The following is a 10,698-nucleotide window of genomic DNA, read 5'->3' on the forward strand; positions in this document are numbered from 1 at the left end:
AGAGGTGTCTTAGCTGGACTAAGGAGAAGAAGAACTGGACTGTTGCCCAGTGGTCCAAAGTCCTCTTTTCAGATGAGAGCAAGTTTTGTATTTCATTTGGAAACCAAGGTCCTAGAGTCTGGAGGAAGGGTAGAGAAGCTCATAGCCCAATTTGCTTGAAGTCCAGTGTTAAGTTTCCACAGTCTGTGATGGTTTGGGGTGCAATGTCATCTGCTGATGTTGGCCCAGTGTGTTTTTTGAAAACCAAAGTCACTGCACCCGTTTACCAAGAAATTTTAGAGAACTTCATGCTTCCTTCTGCTGACCAGCTTTTTGGAGATGCTGATTTCATTTTCCAGCAGGATTTGGCACCTGCCCACACTGCCAAAAGCACCAAAAGTTGGTTAAATGGGTCAAGAGGAAAATGAGAAACAAAATAATGCAGATGAGCTGAAGGCCACTGTCAAAGAAACCTGGACTTCCATACCACCTCAGCAGTGCCACAGACTGATCACCTCCATGCCACGCTGAATTGAGGCAGTAATTAAAGCAAAAGGAGCCCCTACCAAGTATTGAGTACATATACAGTAAATGAACATACTTTCCAGAAGGCCAACAATTCACTAAATATGTTTTTTTATAGGTCTTATGAGGTATTTAATTTATTGAGATAGTGATTTGGTGGGTTTTTGTTAAATGTGAGCAAAATCATCACAATTAAAAGACCCAACAGCTTAAACTACTTCAGTCTGTGTGTACTGAATTTATATAATACACGAGTTTCACTATTTAAGTTGAATTACTGAAATAAATGGACTTTTACACGATCTTCTAATTTATTGAGATGCACCTGTATAGTATTAATGCTTATTAACAAAATGCTACTGCAAAATCGAGTATTAGTTAAATATTCCATCGCCCAGTTCCCTGTTGGCTTTTGAGGTCTACAAGTGGAGCAGCTACACAATCCATAGGGACCTTTCTAATGGATAAAATCAATGTATAAAAACAGCATGCTGGAATCCAGTGTGTTACATTTCTGGAAATAAAAGCAGTCAAAATAAAAATCTAAATCTAATACGGCTCAATCGCTTGGTTTGGAGTGAAGCATCATGAAATGTTAGCAACAAGTGGCCAGGTCCTTGTATGAAAGCAAAATCCCAGTTTGGGCATTAAAACCATTCTCAAGCGTGTTGGTGCTGCTTTTCAGATGACCTTGCATCAGCCTGACTGGTTGCTATGATGACAACATGATCAAGTTCAAGCTAAATGGGCCTTTATAGGCTGGTACTTATCGTATTTTGTCCAACAGACAGTTTTTCACCAGATGTAAATTAGAAGCTGTTTTTGTTTCTGCTGGAATTGTATTTTATTTCAAAGCATTTAAACAGTACCGCAATCAAAATACTTTTATGGTTTGTAGTGATTTTTTTAAAGCAGGGTGATGCACGTTACTGCTCAAAAGTCAAACCATACATTTTATAGGTTTGTATTATGAAGTTGTGGCGCAGAAGGAATATGTATCATTTGTGAGGGTGGGTAAATGCTTCACTGATGTGTCATCTGATACAAATCAAGTGTCAACCTGACATGCAGTATTGCCAAGCTCATTCATCAGCACCGTACATACAGCACATGTCACCGTTAAAGCTGTATTGATTTGAACGACAGCCTCTGATGACATTTACTACTTTTAGATTTATGTGTGTGTGTACTGTTACTGTGTCACACTAACACTAACGTTGAAGCATTTGCTTCAGTTACTAAGTGAAGCCCTGGATCAACAAGTGGGCATGTTCACTAATGTGACAGGAAGATGTGGGTTTGCATACTGTAAATAATAAACATTGTGCTTTTAGTGATTTACAAGAAAATCTAATTTTGTCATGTTTGTGTTCATGGAAGCTTGTGTGTGCATGTGTCAGTGAATACATGTGCAGGAAATTTCTTTGTGGTGCCACATTTATCATAAGAAACTGTATGAAGAGGCAGCTGTGTGAAAAAGATGTATAATTATTAAGAGTGCAACATTATTATTAAATTACACAAGAAAGGGGAAGCAGCAATCAACACAATGTGCAGCCACCAGTGTTGCTGTGCTAACATGCTGGGTGTGCGTGGGAATCAGCCTCCCTCGCATAAACTTTGATCTGCCTCTGGAGCTGAAACTCAAAAATGCTCAGCAACAGCTTGTTTAATCTTTCACACAGCAATAAAGTAGCTCTCCTTTATCTTAAATCTCCAGTGAGTCTAATTCCAACACAGTGATACCATCTGTAATAAAGCACTGATGCGTGTAGTATATTCCTGCTATGCAGTGCACTGCAATTCCAGTGTTGCCTAACTGCAGTGCATTATCACAGAGATGCTCGGCTGGCATCCTTTCAACAATAAAAATTCACCTCTGCAAATGTTATCAGATTAGCTTCATGGTCCTGCAGTGGTGCAGTGAGGAGATTCAGCAGGCAGCATGGATCCATGTGCTACGATGCACTGACAGAGGATCCCAGCTGAGACACCAATGATGCACAGATACAGTACAGTAGTGGCCACTGCGACATACAGCACCAGGAATGGAATATCAACATGCCACTCACCTGCTGCAGAGCTGGAGTTTACTGCTAAAATGGGATGAGTCCTCTAGGTAGATGCTTTCAGACAAATCTCCTCACTCACATTCCCACTGTGTCCTCCTCTGGATCCTCTCTCACCTGCAAGGCAAGAGGCTGTTTGTAATTTGTGTGTGTGTATGAAAGCAAGAGGATGAAAGAGAGAGGGTGAAGGAGCAGCAGCAGCAGCAGCCCTCTCTGCTGCATGTCAGTGTATGAGTATGTAGATGGTGTAGTGTTTGTTATTCTCCGGCTGTGTCTGGTCAAAGCAGTATTGCCGGGGATGTGAGTGGTGAGAGAGAAAGGGGGGCGGTAGGAGAGCGGGATTATCCAACGCTGCTCTGCCCGCAATGATCACTTTCCATACTCCCGCTCGATCACGTCATATCCCTCCATCCCACCCCTCAGTCGCTCTCTTCCTCACCTCCCCCTCCCTTTGCTGAAACACCCTGAGGTCTGCCTGCTTGCTCCATCTTTCTCATCTTTCTCTCCGCTACTCCCTCATTCCCCTCAAGACATCTCTACTCTGGTCACTATGGCTCACATCAAGCTGTCGCATTAGCATTCAACATGACAGGGAGTAAGTGGAGCAACCTGTGGAATATCCTCTTCAAAGGGCTGAGGGAAGGTGGGAAAGAGAAGAAGATGATGAGAGAGGGGGGAGAGGGAGGGTGTTGAAGCAGAGAGAGAAGGAAAGATGAAAAATGGGGACAAAGAGAAATGATGAAGATGATGCAAGGGAACAGGAGGTGGAGGGGGGTGGTAGATGACTTCTTTATTATTTCCTGTGGACACAGAAGAAATCTAAGCATTCATAAAGAGAGCAGAACCATAATTTAAATTCTCATTAAAAAAAACAAAGATTACACAACTAATTTGCCACTTTGTGTCAACAACTGAGCGTAACACTATGACTCCTTTCCAACAGAAACTTTCCGAAAATATTCAACCGAAATTGTTTCTCCCCACATCTATGATAGCCGGCTGTAAAGCTTCCTATGAGTTCAGACAACATGTTTTACAAACTAGTTCTACTCAAGCATTACCCAGCCCTACGACTCACAGTGGCCCAACAGCATTACACTACTTCCTGTTGCTATTGTTATTTAGCCGTCTATAGAAGGTCACAAGCTAGAGGTTAACCTCCTGTGTGCAGTATAAATGTCTCTTTGTACTGCATGCAGTATGTTCACAGCAAACCCCTGCATGAGAATTAAAGGTTACTCAATAACAGTCTCTGCCCTGCTGCTCTGCCTTTCAGACAAGCCTACTAGAAGAAATAGACCTGAGGGCAAACCTCATCTCTCCAGTTCAATTACTAGGCCACCTTTAGATAACCTTTACACCCCTCACGCTTTGTACTCTATGTAACCTCCCACCTACAGGAGCCACTATTTAAATCGGCCACCACAACATCATCATAGATTGACTGACCCAGATATGGGTCACAATGTGTTGGGGGGTGGCCGACCAGTGTGCCAGTACTATTCATGTGGCTGTCATCAGAGAGAGAGAAAAAGAAGAAGAAGCTTTATTTTATTTTCATTGTAACACGTACAACAAAATTTAGTTGGGAGCCGAGGGTGCATATGCGCTGCCATCACAGGCAACTTGGGGGGTTCAGTGTCTTGCCCAAGGACACTTTGACATGTGGACAGCAGGCAGCGAGATTTAAACCTCCAACCTCCCGGTTGGGAGACAGCTGCTCTACCCACCATACCACTGTCACCCCTATGCAGAGGTATTGACATGTCATACATGTGACTGTCGATGGATAACTGCTCCTGTGTGTGACCGACAACCAGCAGCTGGTCTGCTGGTAATTGTCAATCTCTCATTGTGGGAACTGTAATTAAAGTTGCTCGTCTGTTGCGGAGAAAATATCATTAGCTATGACTCATTTTCACATTAAGCCTGGATTTGTTTTTTGCTTAAACCAGCAGTTTTTTTTAAACAGACAGTGCAATAAACTGTAAACCCTGGCCTTATAAAGTCAGCCAACAGTCATCCAGCATATAGAGCACTATGAATATAGGATACTGTAAGTTCAATCTCCATCTAACTCAGGTTTAGTGTCCAGCAACTCCTGAGGGTGTTCAGGTGTTGTACCTTTGTTTCTGTTGCCATGACAACTGCACCAATACTTTACAGTCTTTCAGATGTTGTAAACTAAAGTAAATTTTGGGCTGCTCCCCTCTAACACACACAGCCAGCTGTGTGTTTACACACTGTGCCTGTAATTCTAATGGTTGTTATGTGAAGACAGGGACATTAAACCAATCATCAGTCACTGCTCTGCACGCACGCGCCCTTTCTCTCCTCTAGTTTCTGGAAGGGGTGCTGAAATTTAGCTCCCAGAATGCACCTCCAACGTGGGTGCAATGTAGCAGAAACAAACGCAGAACCTGTCATGAGCGTTACTAGGTGTGACACAATTCAGTAGGGCCCTGTGATGGAAAAACCCCTAAAGGTAATTAAAGATACTACGTATAGAACTCGGAGCTTCAACTTTGGTGCCTCCTGAGGTCATAATTATAAATGGTTAAGCCCCTTGTCAGATGTATGTGTGAGTGAGCAATTCTTCCACATATCCTGATAAAACATCCCTCTCTCAGCCATGCCCCATTTTTCAGATAGATACTGTATCTATGGAATTCTGTAAATGTTACCATCCTTCAGTTCAGACAGCTGAGCCTGCAGGGCAGTCCACTGCACAGAATCAGCAGAAATAGTGTAATAATGATAGGGCCTCATGCAGACATTATTCTGTGCATGTCTGTCAAGTGTCCACTCATGCATGTGTGTAGTGGGACTCCCCTTTGTTCCTCTGTAGACACTGGGTGCAGAGCATGGAACTACAGTATATTATCATTGCATGAGTCACTAGAACATTCTGTGGCACCAAGGGAGCAAGTCACGCTTGTTCACTCATCCCATCTGCCATGTAACGAGCAAAAGAGGAGGGATAAGCAGATTAATGCTGTTGTCCAGTCCAGTTTTTTCCAGTTGCGATTGTTGAGTAAAGTGAGGCCTTTTCTCTCATTTAACAATTTTGAAATTGCAATCCATGAGTTTGTTAGTTCTAGGCTTGACTACTCTAATGCACGCTATTCTGGAATCAGTAAATCTGTTTTCTCACGTCTCCAGTTGGTTGATAATGCTGCTGCTCGTTTCCTAACCAAAACATGTAAATACGAGCATATCTCACCTCTACTGGCTCCCGGTTCCCCTCAGAATTGAAGTTGCTGATTTTTGTTTTTAAGGTTTTAAATGGTTTGGGACCCCAGTATCTCAGTGATCATATTCAATGACACGTCCCAGTTAGATCTTCATCTTTAAATCTTCTAGAGGTTCCAAGATTCTCTCACAAATGATGGAGCGATAGGACTTTTGCCACTTGGGGATGATTAGCCTCTTAATATTAGATCTGTTACAGATTTGGCTGTGTTTAAATCTCTCCTTAAGACCTTTATATTCACTAAAACATATAATCATTAATGGAGTATGATATTTATTGTTGTTGTTGGCTTGTATTTTTGTTTGTTTAGTTTTAAAAGTGTTTTTAATTAAGCTTTTTTCTCTTAATTGTGTGAAGCACTTAGGTCCACCAGATGTTGGTGTAAAGTGCTATATAAATACATTTTGGATTTGGAAAAAGGGAGCCTTTAACAGCAAATTACCAACTCGACTCAGCATGATCCATTATTGCCATATTATACATCATGGCCCGGTTTCCATTTCCTTGAACTCAGACAAAGTCACTGTGCAGATCAGAAAATTTGTTGTAAAAAAAAAAAAGATGAAAATACAAATTCACCAGATGTTACTGTAGGTAATCTTCCAAGTTATGTAAAGAGTAGAAAAGAAAATATTATACCTGGAATAAAATGGCTTAGTATAAAATGATTAAACAGACAGAGATAAGACTGGATTTTTTTTTTGTTTGGACTAACAAGCTAGGCTAGCTGTTTCTCCCTGCTTTTAGTCTTCATGCTAAGCTATGATAATCATCTCCTGGTTCCATATTTAGTGTACAGATATAAGGATGCTATCAATCTTTTTATTTAAATCTTGGCATAAAGTGTACATCCCTTAAAACACAACTATTCCTTTACAGAGCATTGTATTGATTAATCAAAGAACAGCTCTTTTCCCCTATCAATCAATAATTTGCAATATTATTTTGTCAATATTTCATTTTAATATCAAAAATGAGCTGTTGTCAGTTTTTTTGTTTGTGTTGCCATCGAAAATGTCCCCTAAGTCCAGTTGATTTTTCTAAGTTTTTTCAGCTTACTATGACCTGGATGACTGAGAATCTGCGTGGATTTGTGTTGTCGTAGCTTCCTGACTGGCAACAGGAGATGTGCGCTCTCCTTGTGATATCGGGTTTTATCATTCTGAAATAATTATAGGCTATTTGGAGTTAGGATGGGTGCAGAGCTAATCTAGAAGTACCCAAGATTAAAAATTAAATAGCTGCAAACGAGAATGCCACTTTAAAGAATGACTTGCATTCCACTCATCATTTACATGAGTTATTATAAGAACAGTATAAACTACTGGTGAATCAATGTGATTTATCATACAAATTATTCCAAAGTTAAAAAGCTGCCATTATACTGCAGAACCACAAAAAGCATCCAATTTGTTTTTGCTCCCTGCGAGATCTAATTTTCATCGACGCACTCATTGATCGTCTACCTTGAGTGACGTTTCCCCATTCCATTAAAACAAGACCACAGGCAGAATTCTCTCACTGCCTATTAGTAGGATTTCATGTAAAGGTGAAGGTCATATCCTCCTACACTGGGATCAATATGTCAGTGGGTTCAGGGTCTTCCATCTTACATCTGCCTGCATGCAGTTTGGAGGTGGAAGATATCTGAGCGTGTAATGTTAATTTTACCTGTGATCCTTTGAATAAATCAGCACTGTATTGAAGTTACTTGGACTGCCTCGTCTCTCAGGGTTAGCATGGTAACAAGAACTGGACCCTACAAGCCCCATACTGCCCCAAAGCCCATTCTGGCCTTCACTTTTTACCTGGATGTACAGTGGGTACTGTAGGCTTTTCACCAAGTGACAATATACAGCAAGTTGTTTATCCCTTCCCACTGAGAGGACCCATAGGAGCACACCAACAGCAGGTGTATCGGACCTTTGTCGTCATGGTTTCAAAAAAAAAACAAAACATGTGACTTTGGTTAAGGAACAGTCATGGTTTGTTAGGTACAAAAATAACTTGGGTTTAGGAAGAGATAATGGTTTGGATTAAAATCATGATTTCATTAAGGTTAGTGGACCTTCATGTTTACAATAATATAAAAGGTGGTAGAACAATTGGCTGGTGACTCTAACCTGCCTGAAGACATGAATATGATGGTTGTCTGCCTCTGTGTATCAGCCCTGTGATAGGGTGGTGACCTGTCCAGGTGTAGCGTCCCGCCCCCCATATACATACACACACGGCTAATGGATGTCAGTTTGAAACTAACAGTACCCCCTGAGTGAACACCTAAGTGCTGTCGACCCACTCAACCCTGACCTCTTCCCTACTTTGTGTTTCTTTACCCGGGGCGGGCAATTCTGGTCCTTGACTTCACCTGACTTCCTAATTTGCTCCTAATCATAATTACAACAGTTGCTAGATGTGTCTAACAATAAAACATGGGTAATATAAGCTGATAGCACAGATAACCAATGTATTTATTCCTGTGTTTGCTTTTCAAAAGCCTTATGTTTAAGCCCCAAAAGTGAGTTATGCAATGATGCTTGTCAAGATCCTGGGAGCATAAGACAAGCAAATCCTGAAGCATGCTTTTACTGTCACCAGGCAACACAACCAGCTTCTCTCTATTCTTTAGCTAGTAAAGCTAAAACTGTTAAATAAATGCAGAAGGGAGGGAAAAACCCACTTGCAGTACAGTGCCATTCATTTCAGTCGTGATATTCACAGTTTAATGAGAATCTGTGTTGGTGAAAGAGGCTGAGCAGGTGAAAACACTTCCTGCTTTCCCTCCATTTGTCTTGCACACAGCTCTGTTGTGCACTTAGCCATGGTGTTGCCAACCTATCATCCAGCCTTTCCTACTGTTATCTTGAACTTCTCTATAAAACACAAGGTGCACTGCACAAAGCAAATTAAATGTGCGACCACACCTCAATCAGTGACGTCACAGGAGGAGTCTGGCTTTAACATCTAGCATCACTAATTAATACGTGAACATTGTGAAGCCACAGCAGCTATTTTCTGCCGTGTGATTCCGTAGTAACTGTACTTCACCTGCAGGTTTTACTGCAGATTATAAGTGTGCCATGATGTTCTGATGTTGTGGCTAAAATGCTGTCCTAATGAACTGCACTTCCGCGCTTTTGTGCAAATATGTGACTGTCAGGTTTGCTCGGCCGCTCTGGCCTCCCTCACCTTTCCTACTGTCTCTTGCCCATTTACACTAATCACGTTCACCTGTTCCTCACTCCCTTATCACCAGCTGCACTTGATTAGGTCATTCACTATATTACCCGGTTTCACTCCTCAGTCACTTGCCAGTTCATTCTAGTCTCTAGGCCAACTTTACTCCGTGCGTTGTCATTGTTTTTGTATGTATTTATCCCCTAGCCAGCTACTGTTTTGTGTTCCCCCCATGGACTGTTCCTCCGGACCGTGGCTCCACTCTCCCCTCCCAGGCAGGTCAATGCTCAGTCGCCTATCTGTTCTACTATTGCCTTCATCTCTCTGTCTCCACCTTCAGTAGCCACCATCACCACCGACCAGCCCAGGAGTGACCCAGCCTACGCAGCTCGGCCCAGCTCTCCATCTCCTCACCTCCTACTGTTGGTCAAACACCCGGCTACTACTCATCGACAGGACTACGCACTATTTCCCTCTGTGTATTTTGTTATTTCTCCTCATCACTGTACATAATAAATCACTGCTTGCATCGAAGTCGGCTACCTGGGTCCGCCTCTTTCTCGTTCGCTCACTGACAGGTGCGAACGGCACATAACAGTGACCTGTGAAACCAAAACATGCACCATCCTGTTTGGTGATGCCTGTTTATCCAATATTTCCTCACTTAGGAGTGTTTTTTTTTTGGCTCCTCTTAACAGATGTTATCTGCATCTGTTAGCTGAACACATTTGATAATGTCTGGCATTATACTGAAGCCAGCATGAAAATTCTGCACATATGTACCGTAATGCCATCTGTAGACCTGTTAATAAGACACATGAATATTCACGAGACTTCTGCTCCTTCAGTTTTCACAAAGTCCACAGTCATTTACAGAATCTGCACACTGATGTTTTCATACTGTTAATATTATTACACTTGTTTGTGAACACACACTGATTTAGAGATAAGCAACCGGCACTTTCTCCATATTTGTACAAATTAATCATGTTTGGAACTATCAGCAGCCGATATTTGATTGTGTGTCAACATGATTAAGGTACTATATTGTAAGAGATAAGGGGTTATTCACTTGTATATTTACTGTAAAACTATAACATGTCTAGCAGATTTAGTAAATGTTTTGTTATAAAATTAATATTCATATACAATGTCAGAGTTTACACTTAGATAAAGATAAAATTCTTTCAGATAAAAGGTCTTTCAGAACTAGTTAGAAGACTTGGCTACATCCAGAAGTGAAGCTGTGCACCATGAGTCCCTGTGTTGGACGCCACACACACACTTTTTGAGCATTAGAGAAACCACTTGTAAAATCCCAAGTTGCTTCCTTTTACATAAGACCTATTTGTTTCTGCATGACCTCAGTTCATTAGTGGATGTCTTAATGTCTCTCAAATACTGATGTGTGCATTTTGTTGAACACAGGTGATCTTGAAAACAGGATGCTGTTTTAAATGAGACTGACAGGGGATAACAGCACCATCTGCTGTGGGCTGCTTATTGCTCCACACATCTGAAGTTTGTTTCAACAATCTGCTGTTACAAAACCAGATTAACAGGAGGTTTGGCATGTCACCTAGGATCCTTTACAACTTCTACAGCTGCATCGTCGAGAGCATCTTGACCAGCTGCATCACTGTCTGGTATGGCAGCACTACTGCTATGGACTGCAAGCGCCTGCAGAGAGTGTTA

The 10,698-nt window shown here is 41.6% G+C and overlaps 1 protein-coding gene across 2 annotated transcripts in view; it reads right to left on the bottom strand.

Annotated features, from left to right (window-relative positions):
- dgkb (diacylglycerol kinase, beta) overlaps positions 1–2,971 on the bottom strand; it is a 66,021-nt gene extending 63,050 nt beyond the window's left edge. For both annotated transcript variants that reach the window (XM_020615561.1, XM_020615560.1), the window contains exon 1: positions 2,577–2,971. The gene's annotated coding sequence lies outside the window, so the exon portion shown is untranslated. The remainder of the gene's footprint in view (positions 1–2,576) is intronic.
- Between the last annotated feature and the right edge of the window lie 7,727 nt (positions 2,972–10,698).

Source organism: Monopterus albus, unplaced genomic scaffold (genome assembly GCF_001952655.1).
Source record: "Monopterus albus unplaced genomic scaffold, M_albus_1.0 scaffold166.1, whole genome shotgun sequence".
NCBI classification, from domain to species: Eukaryota; Metazoa; Chordata; class Actinopteri; order Synbranchiformes; family Synbranchidae; genus Monopterus; species Monopterus albus.